We start from the raw sequence: 17,810 nt of genomic DNA on the forward strand, positions 1-17,810 counted from the left end.
ATTTTCAATTTTTCAAACTCAACAAATTGAGTTTCCAACACATTGTTTCTTTCACTTAAAAACACATTGTTCTCTTTGATTTTATTGTTTTCTTTAGTGAGAGACTTCATTGTAACACGCAGGTGATATAATTCAGTAGATATGTCATTTATGGCATCATTATACTCAGCTTTAGATAAATGAGTTAGGTTGATAGTGATTACCTAATTGCTTAATGAACTTGTTTATGTTTCATCTGATTTGGCCATAAGTGCTAGATTGACATAGCTTGTATCTTCATCCTCTTCCAATCCATCTGCAGCCCAGTCATTTTCTTATTTAATGAAACTCTTTCCTTTTGCTTGAGCAACTCAAAGTATTTCTGCTTATAATCAACAGGCTAAAACCTTTTTTTACCAGAATCAGGCTTTCTACACTCACTAGAAAAATGACCTGCCAAGCCACACTTGAAACACTTGAATTTAGACTTATCAGCCATATTTCTGTTTGACTTAGCTGCTCTAAAATTCTTATTGAATTTGAGCTTGGCAAATCTCCTGGATAGAAAAGCAAGATGCTCATCTATGTCATCCATGTCATCTTGACTAAGATGATCTTTATTTTCAGCTACTAGCCCTTTACCTTTGCATTCACAAACTCTAGGGTTTGATGAAGAATCAACAGCTTCAACCTTTATCTCCTTCTCCTTTTCTTGCTCAGTAACTAATGCAATGGACCCTCCCTTCTTTCTTCCTTTCTCCATCTTCTCATCTTGCTCTATTTCAAACTCATAGGTTTTTAGGATACCATACAGTCTATCCAAGGTGAACTCCTTGTAATCTTGAAAATTTCTCAATGAGACTGTTATAGGCTTCCATTCCTTTGGTAGAGATCTAAGGAATTTGAGGTTTGAGTCTTTTGTTTGATAGACCCTTCCATGCAGTTTTAGAGCATTCAGTAGTTTTTGGAATCTACTGAAAATGTCAGTGAGTGACTCACCTTCTTCACTATGGAAATGCTCATATTGCTGAATCAAGAGTTGCATTTTGTTTTCCCTAACTTACTCAGTTCCATCACATATAACTTGAATTGTATCCCAGACATCCTTAGCAGTTTTGTAGTTATGATGTTGTCAAACATGTCACTGTCAACACCATTAAATAGAATGTTGATGACCTTTTTATCCTTTTGAACTTGTTCTTTATCTGGATCAGACCATTCGGCTTGTGGCTTTGGAACTGATGCTTCATTTCCTATAGTAGCTCTCATAGGGACATGTGGACCTTTCTCAATGCAGTCCACATATGCTTTATCTTGAGATAAGATATGCAAGTGCATCTTCACCTTCCAATGGTGATAGTTATCTTTGTTCAGAAATGGAATTTTTACTCCAACATCTTTTATGTTCATCTTGTTAGTTGTTGTGATCTTTAAACTCTTTGTTCTTCAACAGCTTGCTCTGATACCAATTGTTATTCCCAAACAATCTAAACAAGAATTACAGAAGGGGGTTGAATGTAATTCTGGCTTCTTTTTTTAGCTTTAAGAATAGTTCTTCTACAAATAAATAATTGTGTTTGATTTGCAATGGTACGGAATAAGAATATAACAGAAATTAAATCACAAAGTAATTAAATACAAGTATTTAAAAGCTTTTTGGTGGATTGAACTTTTCCACCAGAGATATATATTAAGTAGAGAACTTTGTGATACAAATATAACACAATTGCTTACAAGTTGAACAATAAGAACTATAGATAAATTCTTTACAGGTTGTGCTTTTTCTATTTCTCTAGTTTTTCTTTCTAACTTGGATTGAAATCAATACTATTCAACTTGCTACCCTTGGTTTATATATATCACTAAGTTACATGACAGTAAGACAAACAAATAAGACAAAATGGTTCTAGTCTAATATCATGCTTCTTCACTTCTCTTTCCAGCATCTTTAAATATCTTTAGTTTAGCATGGAAATGGAAATGCTTATTTGTTCTCTAAAACCTTCAAACAGGCTGCCACATTCCATTTGCATATAACCAACGCATGTGACTGTCAAGTCACCATCAACTGCTCTTTTGAATTTAAACATCCGTTGGAACTTAGATTAATCATCCATTGGAACTTTGTCTGGTCATCCGTTGAAACTCAGGTTGATCATCTGTCGAGACTTATGTTGATCATCCATTGAAGCTTTGTAAATCATCCGTTGAGACTGTCTTCTTGTTAGTTAACTCTACTTCATTTACACAAGATTACAAGGCATCTAATATTTACAATTAACCATCCTATCTTGCATATCAATCTAGTAGTTAACATAACTTGGACAATCTACAACATCTAGTTCACTAAGCTATCCAAGTATGCAGAAATGTGCTACTAGTCTTATTGTTACATAAGCTACTCTTTCAACGAATGTTGAAAATGATCATCCGTTGAAAGCTACAAATTCACTTAACTAAAATCTACTAAGTGTTTTGTTCAAGTTATCATCAAGTACACAATATAATCCTAACAATGATCAATGAGAAATATGGATCACTTTCCAAGAACTTTGTTACAGGTGAATCAAGTCAAATCAAGGAGAACAAATTTTTGTAGCATGCCCACAATGAAAGACATCAAACAGAAAGACATTAAACAGAAACTCAAGAAGGACTATGACTTGAGTAGCAAAATTAATTCTTTGGACTCTAGGCTAACAGTTGTAGAGAATTCTATCACCAAGGTGCTTGTCAACCAAGTCCATCAGATACTCCTTCTTCAAAAACCGGTGGCTGCTCAAACTCCAACCCCTGCATTACTTGATGATAACAAAAGGGGGAGAAGGATGCAATTGTCCAAGCTAGTGAGGGGGAGAATGATGTGCACATACAAGTCAGCAAAGTAATTATTCCAGCCATTACTTTCTCAAAACCACCAGTTCTAGATAGCATTGACTTGGTCAATATTGCAGCAGCTGAGCTCAAGATGAAGGAACAAATAAAGAAAATTGATGAGAAAATTGAAAAGTTTTTTGGTCCAGTTGAAAAAGAAGACAAATTTGTGAAGCACTTCACATAACTGAGGCAAATTCCAATAAGTGCAATGAGCTTGAGGAATATGGAGAGACGTTAAACTTTAACTGAAAGACATTAAAAGGCCAATGTGATCTTGAAGCCCAAGAATCATTCTTAAAACACTCTAGCAAGAATCCTTTGAACCTAGTCTATGCAACTCCTCAACCTGATGAGAAGAAGCTGCTTGGTCACTCCATTTCCAATCATAAAGATCCAAGAGACTCAGTCTTGAAGAAAAGAATAGCTAAAATCTATAGAAATGGCAAACTAATTTGTGTGATGGTTGGACATCCTCAATTTGGAGAAGCCAAGAAAGAAGAAAAGTTGAGAATCAAGAATCAGAAAAGGTAGGCTGCCTTAGAAGCTAAGAAACAAGCTGAGAAACTTGTCACCAAATCAGAAGCTGAGAAGCCTGCCAATATTACTGAAACTGAGAAGCTAGAGGAACCAAAGAAGAAACCAGTAAAGGGGTATAGAAAGGAAAGAGCAAAGAGGAAGCTGGTCTTTGAAGAAGAAAAGGAAGAACCTAAGCCAACCCAGTTACTAGTACAAATCAACCAATATTGCCCACAATGGAGCAAGCTGAATTCAAGGTTAATCCTGAGGTGAACTTTCATGGTGAACCAATCATTCCTAAGCATGAACCAATAGACTGGGAAAGCCTACCAATTCCTGAGCTAAACATCCCAATACCAACCTCATCCAAAAGAAGAAAGGACATACCAAGAAAGGAGATACTTATTTATTTATGACATTAAAGAGTTTTTAGACATCAATCTCTACCTGGATGAGCTGGATGAAGTAAGAGCTATTGATGCCCACAACAGACTTCCAGAAAGACTTGTCTTCAAATACAAGGGTGGAAAGTAATTTACTTGGCCTCTTCATAGAATTGTCAATGAAGATTATTCTGTCTTAGTAAAGGTATTCCCTGCAAATCAAGAAAACCTTTGGATTTAACACGGTTACTAAAAAGGAGATACTTAACAAAATTGAACAAATAAGACAAGGCTGGAGAGACCCAAGTGCACTACCAAGAGTCCTAACCATTCTTTTCACTGGGAATAGAGTGCACTTGAGGCCATATTGGATAATGGAGTTCAAGTATGAAAAGAACACAAGAAGATTCTTCAGATTAGATGATAGGCTAAAGATATCAAGCAATGAAACTCTCAAGCAAATGCAGGAGATGTTGGATCAATCAAATAAAGATGAATATGAGTTCGACAAACAACTCCAACACCAGCTAAAAGAAAATGACGAAAAGTTGGGAAAGAAGACTAAACAATCAAGGAGAAAAGATTAATTTGCTCAGACTAGAGGAGCACCTTGAACAAAGCTTGTAAGACTTGTGTGAACTTTTTTTTTGTCAACTTCAATAAACTTGCAACACTTATCATTTTATCTGCTATTCAATGATCTTTTTGTATAGGGTATTTTGTTATCATCAAGTTCCTCTAAATTTATGCCTATAATTCTGGTAGACATAAATTTGGGGAGATTTTTAGGAATATGTTGTATGCTTGATGATAATTTACCAAAACACCTTAGTAGATTTAATTAAGTGAAATTTGTAGCTCTCAATGGATAATTTTACTAGTCATCCATTGAGAGAGTAGTTTATGTTTAAAATAAGTATTTATAGCACATTTATGTGCAATGTAATATCTTGAAGAATTAGAAATTGTAGGATATTCTAAGTCATGTTGACTAAAAGAATGATATGTAAAATAGGTTGGCTAATTGTATATATTAGATGCCTTGTAATTTTGCATAAGTGAAATTGAGTCAACTGCTATGGAAACATTTTCAACGGATGTTTCTACAAGGCTTCGACGGATGACCCAAGTCATATTCGACGGATGATCCAATAGAGTCTCGAGGGATGCTTCAATAGAGTTTCGAAGGATGATCCAACAAAGTCTCAACGGATGATAAATTCAAATAGGAGTTGATAGTGACTTGACAGTCACATGGGTTGATTATAAATAAAAGGAATGTGGCAGCCTATAATCAGGATTATGAAGATCAAGAATCATTTCCATTTCCATGCTAACTTGAAGAAATACAAAGATGCTGGATGGAGAAATGAAGAAGCATGAAATTAGACTTGGATAGTAGTTTGTCTCTTTCATATGTAACTTGGTGATATATAAATCAAGAGTAGCAAGTAGAAAACATATCGATCGAAAGAATTGAGAAATGGATAAGGCATAATATGTTAAGAATGTTTTAGTTCTCTCTTTGTAAATTCACTTGTAAGTAGCTTCGTACATTCTTGCATCACAGAGATCTTCTACATTTATATATATATATCTCTGGTGGAAACAACAATCCACCAGAAAGTTTTAAACATCCTTATTTATTTACTTTGTGTTTGAATACTTGAACATTTCTTATCCGCACTTAGCATATTCATACACAGTTATATTATATATGTAAGAAGTTTTTAAAATCGAAAAGAAACCAAGAATTATATTCACCCCCCTTTTGTAATTTTACTTGTTGGATTATTTGGGAATTACAATTAAAATTCTGATTAGTTGAGTTACAGATGAAGACAATCTTCACAGATTGATGTAAATGAATTGTAACGCCCTCCAAATCTGGGGTCTAGATCTGGGGGTTACTTGCCAAGTACCAACATAAATCAACCTGTATAATAATTATGTAAATATACAACTAACTCCTTTATACTACTACTCAGGATCTTTAAGGTTAAGGTATGAAGAAAAGAACACAACACTACTTTTATTACATTCTCAAATCCAAAATTTTACAAACCTCTCTTTATTACAAACCAACTAGCTAAATATGTTTTAAAACTAAGTTCATTTTATTCAAACATACACAATATCTATCTAAACCTGTTCTAGTAGCTCAAAGTTTTCTTCTTGAATTAGGATTAGCACCCTTGGTATAAGAGGGTCCCGCCTTTTCGCTCACTTCTTTACTACCCTGGTGTGGATAGGCTTCATTCTAGGCTTTTACTGAAAGTTAAAGTGAGTAACAACAAAAAGGGTGAGCTATAATTACTCAGCAAGTCCATAATATGTATATAGTATCATAAGAAAGTCAAATGAATATGATATGAATAGATAATCAGATTCTATATGTAATTTTATATATCTGTAAGGAACAAAAAAGGCCGATATCGACGATTATCAACTAGCTAGACTGGACATAAACTATCACAGTACTGTAATGTAATCTGCTGATCAGTCAGATACAGTACAGATCTATTCCATTCACATAGACCCATATCATAACAATGTACCCATGCTCATTTCTGGCCTCCGTAATTAATTAAAGGGTCCAGTTCATCCCTGACCCTTATCGTAACCGTCCATTCCATAGGATAAGCATCCAGAATAATTGATATGCTTCGATGTTATCCCAACATCAAGATATACATCAGGATATATATATATTATAATCTATTGGAATATGAATAGAGTATTCAACGTATCAGGGTAATCAGAAGTAAGATAAAAGTATGATCAAAGAATAGTAATTGCGTTTCAGTGAATATGAACAAAGGTTATCAATATTCAGTGTTTCAAGCATTTAAATCAGATATAGACTTAAGCATAGCAATTCATTATTCTGAATTTAGAATAGGGGAGAAACTTTCGAGGTATGCAATCTAACTCAAATCTATCACAATCATTTATCACTGGCCTGAACTGCCTCGCTGGATTCGTATCTATCAAGGAAACATACTAATTTAATTAACTAGTATAGTATTAATACATCAATCTGTATCCACATGTGTCTTATTGTCTACCTAGACGATAATTGTTAACCCATATAATAATCACACTGACATTTAAGACTCGACTATGCTAAATCACATAGCACATAAGTCAAATAGTCATTTGGGTCTTCAAAACATTTTTAAAATTGAAATTGAGTCATTATTTACATTATTAAATAATATCTGACTCGTTCCCTAATTTTTAGAATTTATTTAAATTATATACCTAACAAATCATGTCTACAATCAAATAAATAGTGAAATACGACTCATTTCCGAAATAAATTGGGATTTAAAACTATTTTTATCGGAAACATATCATTTTTTTGAATTTAGGAGCGTTCGTTTCAATTGAAACGGATAAACAGTTCAATTAATAATCAAATAATAAGAATAATTTAAATATTATTCAAAATAATCAATTATTCAAATTAATTAAATACTAATTATATTTTTAAATAATTATTTAGAAAAAATTAGAATTAAAAATGATTTGTTCATAATTTTTGGAATTAAAATAAAATTAATACAAATTATCCAAATAAACTGATTAATTATCAAAATAATTAATCAATTTAAATAAATAATAAAAAATAAATTTTGGATTTTTGAAAATAATTAAAACAATTTAGATTTATTTATAAAATAAATCAATCAATTAATTAATTAAATTAACTAATCAATTTATTTAAATAAATAAAACTGAATTTTAAAATTTATAAAAGTAAAAGGAAAAATCAAAAACAGGTTTTTGAAATCAAAATTGGGGAAAATCGTATCAAAACCGGGTTTTAAACAGGGTTTCAGTGCGGGTTGTGAAGAACAAGAAACAGGTCACCGGCCGGTCTAAAATCCGGCGAGGTAAACCCAGTTTCCGGCTTTCCAATTTTGAGCCTACTGAATCAATTTCGATCGATTAATACCCTAGTTCCATTCCCCAGTCATCCAGCAACACAACCCCATTGATCTTCTTCCTCGACCACCGTCCCCGTGCAGATTCCGGCGAAAAAAAACCGAGAACTCCGACCACCATCCCCGTTCTCCGACGCGCTTGATTTCCAGCCGATCCATGTACAGTTTGGTTCAAATTTCACAGAGGTTCGATTCTAAACATCATTTTAAACAACAATCAAGCATCAATCACACCTCATAACCCCTAGAACTGAAATTCCGATCAAATCAAGAACAATTCCGGCCAAACATCTAACTTCTTTATTTGTACATGAAATTACATGTTTAATATGTCAAATTAAAGCTAATAACTAGTACAATCTAACCCCTATATCCAAACATATCACAGATTCATCTATAATCAAAAACGATTAATTGAAAATTCACATAAACCCTAGAACATGAACTATCAATTCAAGCTATCGTTTGATGAATTAATTGATACAAATAAATCATAAATCATCATATAAATCTATTCAAGTAATCAATTTCATCAAATACCCTAGGATCAAAAAGCCTTAATTCAGCGATGAACCCTAGAATTTAAAATTGAAAATCTATGCATCAAATCATGAAATTGATGGTTTAAACATGTAGAACATATCAAGAGGGTCAGTTTGGATACTCAAATGATATGATTTGGATCTCAGAAACTCTCAATAACAAGCTTTGATTCCTCAGGCTTCAAGAACCCTAATTCCTAATTTTTGTAGAGAATATATTTTATTTTCTGATTTTTTCTGATTTTTTAATAATTAATTAATAAAAATTAGGCTATTTATAATTACAAAATAATACCCCTAATTAAAATTTAGGCCCTAATTATATCTCTTAATAAAATAATTGGCCCTTAATTAATAATTTATGGGGAATAATTTTTAAATTTTTCATTTCAAATAAATAAAAAATATATGCCAATATTTTCCAAAAATTGTGAATAATTCAAAAATGCAAAGAAATGAAATATTTGAAAGTCCATGATTTTATAAAAATAAATATAATTTTTGTGGGGTTTTGAGCACCGGTACGGGACCAAAAAATTATTTTCACGAAAATAAATATTTTCTAAATTAACAGTATATTCAGAATATCGATATGATATGCACCATATTAGGAAAATAAGACAAATTATTTTTTTATGAAATATCAGCTATTAAAACAAAGTCTGGGTTGTATAACTTTTGATATAAAAGCATTTAACCCGCAATAAAATACCCGAAAAATACCTCAAGCTATACAGAACACATACAACATATAATAGCTAATATTTTACTACTAATCACACTTAATGATATTATAAGACACATAATACACATTTATTATGACATTAAACATTCATAATTTCTCTGTCGTTACATCCTTCCCCTTAAAAGGATTATGTCCTCGGAATCTCGCTAAGAAAATAATTGGGGATACTTTTCTAACATTTCACTCTCAAGCTCCCAGGTTGACTCTTCAACCATAGTATTTCTCCACAAGACTCGTACTAATGGTACAGACTTATTTCTCAATACTCTCTCCTGCCGATCTAGAATTCTTATTGGTTGTTCTACATATGACAAATCAGCTTGAATCTCTATCGGCTCGTACTATATCACATGTCCCGGATCCGGATTATACCTCTTAAGTATTGACACATGAAACACATTTTGAATATGCTGCATATGGGGCAGTAGGGCTAAATCATATGCAACTTTTCCTACTTTCTTCAATATCTCAAATGGACCTATGCAATGCGGCTTAAGTTTGCCTTTCTTGCCAAATCTGGTCAGTCCTTTTCATGGTGATATCTTCAAAAACACAGGTTCTCCCTTATTGAATTCCATATCCTTTTTGGCTTGATCTGCATATTTCCGTTGTCAATTATGCGCTGCTTCCATTCACTTCTGAATAAGTTCCACTTTTCTTTAGTTTTCTGGTTCAATTATGGGCCTAGAATCTTGTGTTCACCAACTTCATCCCAACACACTGGAGATCTACACTTCCTTCCGTATAAGGCTCTATAAGGTGGCATTCCAATATTTGCATGATAGCTGTTATGTTAGGTCTCACACACTGTAGAAGGGGGTTGAATACAGTATTTATCACAATCAAATCAAATATAAGAACACAGAAAATAGATTTTATTTAACACAATAAACTTTGTTACAATATGGAACTGTCCTCTCTCAGTGATGAACAACTTATCATGAGAGCTGCTAGGGTTACAATGAATAATAACTTCGATTATTATAACACATATAGTGTAAACCCTATGTCTGTGTTTATATACTACACAGTTACAAGCTAAATTCTAATTGATATGGAATATAATTCTGCTTCCTAAAATATATAAACTAGTTATCTTTTCTTCCAAGTATTCTATTCTTCATAGAATTCCTTCTTCATGCATATCTCTTCTTGCGTTTGTCTTGATCTTCTTTCCTTTCAATCAGCCGCCTTCCTTATCTGAAAGTCTCCTTAAGTCCTGATATTATCTCCTGATAAATATCTCCTGATAACTTAAGTTCTGACAACTTAAGTTCTGATATCTTAAGTTCTGACTTCAGTATAAGTACTGATTTCCAGTTAAGTATTGATTTGTCCTGTTAAGTAAGATCTGAAAACTAAACACAAATCATATTAGTCATGCCATTATCAAATATATCTAACAATCTCCCCCAACTTATAAATTAGCATAATATACAAGTTTAACAGATATTTGATGATGTCAAAAATATTAAGTATAAATGCATGAAAATTTGACTAGATAACTACAACTTACAGTCCTTGTACCTTTACCATCCTCAAGGTCTGATAACAGCTTCAGTCTGTATACACATCATAATTTAAGCAGTTGTAGGTCTTTGACTTGGCTTCAATTACTGATCTCTTTGATATCAGGAGTTGTTCTGAGATAGTTCTTTAACAAATATCTCTCAGCATATTCAAGTTCATTAACCATCCTCCTTTTAGCATTCTTCAATTCAACTGTATTTTCACCAATTTGAAAGATAGCAGCCCTGAGATAATTTATTCTAGCTTTCCTTATATCCTGATCTAGTCTGATTAAATATGCCTTGTCAGGCTCAAGATTGAATTCCACAGCCTTATAACCCAGAAAAGTAGTTATAATCTTAGCAGAGTTAGGCTTCATCTCGATAATATCACCTTTATGATCTCTGTACTTGGGACAGTATGTGCTGTCAGACTTTACAGAGTAAAGCTTCTTCTGTCTTTGAATTTGAGTCTTCAAATAATTTGTAGCACTATCTGTTAATCTGTTCTTCACTTGAAGTAAGAATAGAACATGTTCCAGTTCCTCAAAATACTTCAGTGGTATAGCATTCTGCCTAATATGGTATACCCTTTCATCTGTCATAAAATATAACAAGATGTGTTCTTTCAAAAATGTATGGTAAACCATCTGTACGGATTCAAGCTGATTCAATCTTATAGGAGTTGCTCCAACACCTGGTTCACTTAAAGAAGTTGGATCATTGGTTGTGTTCGGTATTCTTCGTTCATCAGCACTACCCAATCCAGATTTATCTCTGGCTTCTTTTCCTGTAACAACTCTTGCTTCAAAACCACTTGTTGCAGTCTTCAAAGATTGAGTCTGTTTAGCTTTGGTGAATCCTGGTAGGAGTAACTTTGAAGGTTTAACATGAGCAATGTCAGAGGTTTCCTTTTCCTTATCTTCTGATATCAATCCAACTTGAGCTATGTCAGAGGTTCCTTGCTTCACTGTCATATCAGAACTTACTATATCTTGACTCTGAACAACATGAGCCATGTCAGAGGTTGTTTGAGAAATCTTCCTTTTTATCAGAGTAAGACTAGCATCTTCATCAGATATTTCTTCATCCATGAATGGCACATAAACCTTTATAGGTTCATCAACTTTTTCTTTGCCCTTGGACCTTGGATCTATCTCCACTTGTGATTTGGCTTTAGTTGCCTCAGGATTTGTCCTTTCTTTTATCATAATACCTTTAGCCTTAGGAAGTTTCTTTTCAACAACAAAAGCTTTAGATTTGGAGTTGACTTTTTCTAACTTAAGTCTAGCTTCTTCTTCCTTTAGACTCTCAAAGTCCATTCCTGGATTTTCTTTCAGAAATAACTGTCTTGAAATTTCCTCATCAAGTTCCAGATGTTCATCAGAACTTATCCTTTTACCAGTATCAGAACTTATTCTTCTCCCAGTATTAGAACTTGTTCTTTGACTTGTAGTTACAGTTTTCCTTGATGAAAAACCTTTACCTAGACCATGACCTCCACCCATTCCAGAGTTTCCCTGAACATCTTTTTCATCATCCTTTCCCTTCAGTGTCTTAACAGTTTTGCATTTGGACTTAATTACTTTCTCCCCCTTTTTGACATCATCAGGTAAAAGAAGAGAGACAAGCAATTCCACTGAGGATTGAATCTCATTGAGTTGATTTTGATGAGAAGCTTGATTCTTCAAAATTTCATCAATCTGAGCCTGTTGCTTCTCCTGAGTTTTCTCAATGTAGTCAATTCTGTCAAAGGTAGGTTTGAAAAACCTTTTCTTATCCACCTTGACAAGCATATCTTGCTGATTTATGGATTCTTGAATCTTGTCTACCTTGGCCTGAGTTATAGATTGTTGACCTTGAAGGTGCCTTGTACTTAGTGCAGTAACTCTGAGCTGTGTCTTGAAATCATCATTAACTAGCATCTCACCAGCTTTGGTCAAGTGCTCAGCAAGTATGGTTATAGAAAGAACAAAATCAACTTTGTTCCATTCCTTAGTCCACTCCCTTCCTCTAGGAGTTTCACTCCAAGGTACTGCTGCATCTTCTCTAACAAACTTCTTGATTAATTCAGCTTTGTTTGGAGCTTGTTGAGGTGTATGTCCTAATGGACCAGCTACATTAGCATCTACATTGGCAGCAGCTTCACCAGTAAGTCCAGCATTAGCATCATCAACATCCTCTGATAAAAGAATAGTATGAGAGGCTATTGAGGCTTCAACATCATCCTCTAAGTGTTGATCTCCAACTAAGTTCTGATCAACATCCAAACCTTGATGCCCACCTAAAATCTGATTTTCATCATCCACATTAAGAATTGGCGTAGTAGGAATATCTTCATTAAAATCAGCATCTAGAATTGGTGTTGTTGGTGGAGTGATTTGAGTTGGTGCAGCTTCTAAGTACAAAACCTCAGGCACAATCAAGTTATGAATATCAATCTCAGCACTTGTACCCGGGTCATCAGTATGTACTTGTTCAATTATAGGTGACACAGGATGAGTAGGCACTCTTTCTTGAGCAGTTTCTGGTTGTGCTGAAGGAAGTGATTCAATAACAATTGGTTCTGTTGGGATCAAAGATTCCTGACCCCCATCCTTAGCTGCTTCCTCATCTTCTGATTCTGACTCAACTGTGTCCCTGTGAGCTCTTTGTTTTTTCATTTTCTTCAAGGGTGGAGACACTGTAGGAGCTTTATCATCAGGATTTAGCTTTCTAAGCCTTTTGAGAGTCTAGAACTCCTAGTTACAGTGTCTTTCTGAGAAGAGATCTTCTTAGCTTCTATTACAACAGGTTCAGACATGAGAACATGTTCCTCATTGTCTGACTCATCTCTCAGAACAAGTTTCCTTCTCTTCTGTTGAGTCTGAGGTACTGTCTTAGTCCTCTTGGGTTTGGAAGATGAAAGCTTCACAGGATGTGATGAAGGTTGAGATTGAGACGACTGTGATGGTTAGAAATATGTCCTGATTGAGGGTTGAGTAGGTTGAGGTTGAGAAATTTGAGGTGTTTGTGTAGATGTGGTATGTTCTGATGGCTGTTGTGGTGGCTGGGATGTGGGTTGAACATCAAGGTAAACAGATGTGTAGGTTTGAGGATCAATATTTACCAGTATCTGTTTCACTAACTGAGGTATTTGTAAGGGTCTAACCACTTTTTTCTTAATGTCAGCATTTAATAAATCATTAAAAGCCCTTTTTGCAAGCTTAAAGGGTGGAATTAAATCAGTGGTAGGTTGGGGTTCATCAGCACAACAAAAAGTATATATAAGCTGACGAAAATCTAGCAAAGTATACTACATTCCTATCCTCTGTCATCCTATCCCCTATGAAACCTAGCACATCACTTGCAAAATCAAAGTGAGTTTGATGAATAAGAGCATACCCGATTTGCTGACTCATGATTGGAATAGCATCAAAGTTGGAGCATTTATTGGTGAATACCTTAGTGATGCAATCAAATAAAAAGCTCCATTCTTTCCTGATATTTGCTCTTTTCAGTTGTCCAAGCTTTCCCAAATTTTCTCATAACCCAAACTGGCCATAAGCTGTTGTAGAACAGGGTCCTCCACTGTTGAGAATGTACAGCCTTCTAGTAAGTGGAGAGCTTTACGAACTGCCCCAGGAGAAACTACATGTTCAACATCATTTACTTCAAATACGATGCTTGGAGTACCAGTAGCACCACCATCATCAAAAATCCCAGTCCGCCAAAACGTCAGTACTTGTTGGCTTGAAATGGTGTGAGGTTGGGTCAAAGCATACCCAATCTCACTATTTGCTAAGAAAACTTGCACAAAGTGCAAATCTGATGGAGCTTCAGCCTTGTTCAAGATTGCAGCATAGTTATTTGGTACAAACTTGGCTCCATCAACAATTAAATCCTTGGGCGCCATCAGAAATAAGTGAGAAACTTGTTTGCCTGAAAGGTGTTTGTTGAAATGTCTGTATAGTGAACCGTCAGAAAATGTGAGAGAATAAGAAAAGAGAGAGAGTGAAATAGAATAAAAATATGAATAAAAGATTTGAAAATATTTTATCTCTTTTAACCCACGTTACAGCAGTTAATGAGGAGTGGAACAGACCTTTACACCTGTCAAACATGCAGCAGTTAAGGCAAAAGGTAATGGGCATAATAAATAAGCAATTATGACTTTGCACATCCAGTTTTAAAAAACTGTTCCCACTAAACAAATGAATAAACTGCTGTTATGGGTAAAAAAACTAAGGTTATTATTTGTTGTATTTATTACTAAGGTTCGGGAGCTCAAGGCCTTTAATGGCTGCTCTCGTGTTTCGTAGCTTAACTCTGCCTTTACGACATGCCTACGTATCTCTGTGAATTAGAGAATCAAGCCAAAAAACGTAGTTCTGATTTGTAGGGTGAGGCCCTTTTATATAGATGTTGGTGGTCCTTGAATTGGACTTGGTATAGGAGACTTGGTAGCCAAGTCTCAGAATTAGAATGGACTTTGGAGTCCTAAATAGTAGGAAACTGATTCCTTATCCTTCTAGGTCCCTTAGAGGCCAATCTGCAAGGATTTATGTCCTTATTGGGACACTTCTCAATACCTGATTTTTCCCTTATTAATTAATTATGAAATTAATTAATATTCAGGGTTTTTGGGCCTTGTTTGTTCCATCAGGCCTGATCTGGTCCATCAGGCCTGATCAATGTGTTAACCTTTTTGGTCTGAATGTCATACATCTTCTTATTAGGCCTAGCAGCCCAAATCATGTATAATTAATATAATATTTAATTACATAATCAGGATTTATTTATCCCTATCATTTGCCCCCCAACTTTTGGGAAACCGTATAAGATTTCACAAAAGTTAAGTTTGTTCATTCCCTTTCAGGGTATCATTTTGCGTAAAGTGTGGAGCGACCTACACGTTTACAATGATTTGCCTTGTACGCGGCTTCAAGGTCGTTTAAAAACTTCCCTTTTTTATTTTCTTACCTTCTCCCTATTTTTAGGGATTTTCTGGTATTTTTCAGGAATTTTCCCTTTTTTTCGAGATTTTTACATATTTTCTGCAATTTTTCACAAATATTTTCAAATTTTCAGCCCTTTTTCGACCAGGATCCTAGTCGAAATTTCAACCTGGATCCTAGTCAAATTTTGGGCTAGCCTTTCAATCCTGGTCGAAGGATTTCGACTAGGATCCACGACCTGGATTTCGACCAGGATCCTCGTCGAACCTTCGACCTGGATTTTGGTCGAAATCTATGCCCTTCTTTGTTTCCTGGTCGTAAGGTTTCGTCTAGGATTCACGACCTGAATTTTGACCAGGATCCTAGTCGAACCTTCGACCTAGATCTTAGTCGAGATTTCTGTGTTTATTTGTTTCCTAGTCGAAAGGTTTCGACTAGGGTTCACGACCTGGATTTTGACCAGGATCTTAGTCAAACCTTCGACCTGGATTTTAGTCGAGGTTTCTGCGCTTATTCTCAAAAATATTGTGCTTGATTCAGGAATCCGACCTCAATCCTGGTCTTTATTTACCTGGCTTTCGACCTCAATCCTGTTCTTTTTTACCCGTAATTTTCGGGTGTCTGTTCGAAAGAATTCGAATAGAATTCACGACCTGGAATTCGACCGCAATCCTGGTCTGTATTGGGATTCCTTCTAATTCAATTTTGATTGGGCCTTGTTTGGGCCTTCTCTTTTTAGGGTTTTGATTTGGGCCTGTATTTTTCTAAATCCTAATTGGGCTTGGGCCTTCTATTTTTCCAAATCCTAATTGGATTTGGGCCTCTACTTTTCCAAATCTTAATTGGATTTGGGCCTTCTATTTTTCCAAATCTTAATTTGATTTGGGCCTCCCATTGGGCCTCTTGCATATTAATCTGGACTTTAATATATTAAAACACCTTCTTAAGAATTCTCTAGAATTCTTGGGAATTTTTATTTACTTTCTTTGGAATTCCTTGGAGTATTCTGGAACGTTCCATTTCTGGGCTTTCTTATTTGGGCCTTTATTCTTACTGGGCTTTTTATCCCTTCAACTTCACTTTTTCTCCTATATAAAGGAGTGAGTAGAGTCTATTGCTCCTCACTTTCTCATTTCTAAATTCTCCTTCTTTTTTCTTCTGTTAAGGATCTCAGAGAAATAACTGTAGGTCAGAGTATTTGAAGCCCCAAACCTCCATTTAGCAAGCCAACCTCTTTTAGCAGTACTACTTCAGGTAAACACATTTCCTTTTATTTCTTCTTGTGCTTGCTTTTGCATAGTTTGCGTTTAAAATTGTCTTCTTATGTGCCTTTTTTCATATGGCTGATAAGAAAATGACTCATTTGGCCAAGATGAACGTGGCCAGAAAGTCCAATGAATTTCCCATTCGATCAAGGTACAATTCCTTGATCGATATTATCGACACTCAAGGGGACGAGTACCCGTCTGATGCGCATTTGGACGCGCACGACCATATCAGCGCCTTGCGGGATTCAAATGAGCTGGACAAGTTGAGTGGTTATTTCAAAATCAAGGAACCTTTCAAGCTAGTTCTTGCGGTTCTGGCTGACAAGGCCTGTCAATGGAGGAAGGACGCACTATGCGTCTACAGGGACACTCTAAGGGCAGGTATTAGACTCCCCTTTCACCCATTTATCCCTATTTTGTTAGCTGATGTGGGGATCAGCCCTTGCCAACTCCCTCCAAACTCTTGCGGTTGATTCTGTGCTACTTGTCGCAATGCGCCAAGCACAACGTTTCTACTTCGGTTGCCGTTTTTACAAAGATTTTTCAGTTCAAGAATAGTCCTGACAAGAATCCGGGGTGGGTTTCTCTGAACCAGCGCCCAACCGTTCCCCACATAGTGAACGGGAAGTCCATCCCTGATAATAATTTGGGGTGGAAGAAAGATTTTTTGTACGTTCTTTGGGAGGGCGGCGATTGGGGCACCCTCTTTCGTTCATCTTTTGGGCTAGCCGTAGATGGGAGCCCTAACGATATAGTTTTGTCTGAGGAGGAGACCAAAGATTTCAACCTCCTTACTCAAGATAATGGGACTTCTCACTCTTGGGATCTCATCAGGGAGACCGTTCTTGTAGAACGTGGCCTTTCTCCCGTTCCTAAAAAGAGTATATTTCCTTCCTTCTCTAGTTGTCTTCGTTTCTTCCATCTTTTACCTTGCTAATTTCTTAACTCACTTTTATTATTTGTTGTAGGGGATGAGAAGATTGAGGAGGCTACAAAGCCTAAAGACCTGGAGACAACCAGGATGAAACGTGATGGGAAGGTCTTCAGAGACCCGCGCCTCGGGGATCGTTTCCCAGAGTTCCTACTCCAGGCGAAGGAACCAGGC

This window comes from Apium graveolens, chromosome 8 (genome assembly GCF_009905375.1).
Source record: "Apium graveolens cultivar Ventura chromosome 8, ASM990537v1, whole genome shotgun sequence".
Classification (NCBI taxonomy): domain Eukaryota; kingdom Viridiplantae; phylum Streptophyta; class Magnoliopsida; order Apiales; family Apiaceae; genus Apium; species Apium graveolens.